Genomic DNA, 1,175 nt, shown 5'->3' with positions numbered 1-1,175 from the left:
AATTTAAATGGACCCATAACCTATAAGGAAATATAGGCAGTCATTAAAACCTACCAGCCAAAAAGAGCCCAGAGCCAGGTGGATTTAGTGCAGAGTTCTTCCAGACTTTCAAAGAAGAGATGAGGACAATCCTCCTAAAATTATATTTCACAAAATAGAAACAGAAGGAATATTGCCCAATTGATTTTATGAGGCTACAGTCACCCTAATACCCAAGCCACACAAAGATTCAACAACAAAAAAGAGAATTTCAGACCACTTTCCCTCATGAACATTGATGCAAATACACTCAGTAAAATACTCCCAAAATGAATCCAAGAACACATCAAAAAGATCATCCACTCTTTATCCCAGAGATTTGGGGTGGTTCAACATTACAAAAATCAGTCAATGTAATCTACCATATAAACAAACTAAAAGAAAAATACCACATGATCATCTCATTAGATGCTGAAAAAGCCTTTGACAAAATCCAACACCCTTTCATGATGAAAGTCTTGGAGAGATTAGGGATAAAAGGAACATACCTAAATATAATAAAAGCAACTCATGGCAAGCCAGTATCCAACATCTAATTAAATGGAAATTCAAATAATTCCACTAAAATCAGGAACAAGACAAGGCTGTCCACATTCTCCATATCTCTTTAATATAGTATGTGAAGTTCTAGTGGGAGCAATAGGACAACTGAAGGAGATCAAGAGATACAAATTGGAAAGGAAGAAGTCAAAGTATCTGTTAGTATTCTGTCTAAACTCCACCTCCACAGTTATCTGGCAACAGCTAGGTATGCTTCTCCTCGAAGTTACCTGGCAACAGCCAAGTAGGTCTGCCCAGTATAAAAGGAGCTGCTTGCCTCCTCCTCTCTCTCTTGTTCTCTTGATCTCTTGCCTCTAGCTTCTCTCTGTCCCCTTGCCATTCCCCACTTACCTTCCCCCTCTCTCCACGTGGTCATGGCTGGCCTCTACTCCTCTACTCCTCTACTCCTTCTCTCCTCCTCTCCCTCTCTTCTCCTCTCTCCTCCTCTCTCCTCCTCTCTCCTCCTCTCTCCTCTCCTCTCCTCCTCTCTCCTCTCCTCTCCTCCTCTCTCTTCTCCTCTCTTCTCCTCTCCTCTCCTCTCTTCTCTTTTCTCTCTCTCTCTCTCTCTCTCTCTCTCTCTCTCTCTCTCTCTCTCT

This window comes from Grammomys surdaster, unplaced genomic scaffold (assembly GCF_004785775.1).
Source record: "Grammomys surdaster isolate TR1022 unplaced genomic scaffold, NIH_TR_1.0 198, whole genome shotgun sequence".
NCBI lineage: Eukaryota > Metazoa > Chordata > Mammalia > Rodentia > Muridae > Grammomys > Grammomys surdaster.
Note: the sequence above shows the minus strand (reverse complement) of the source record.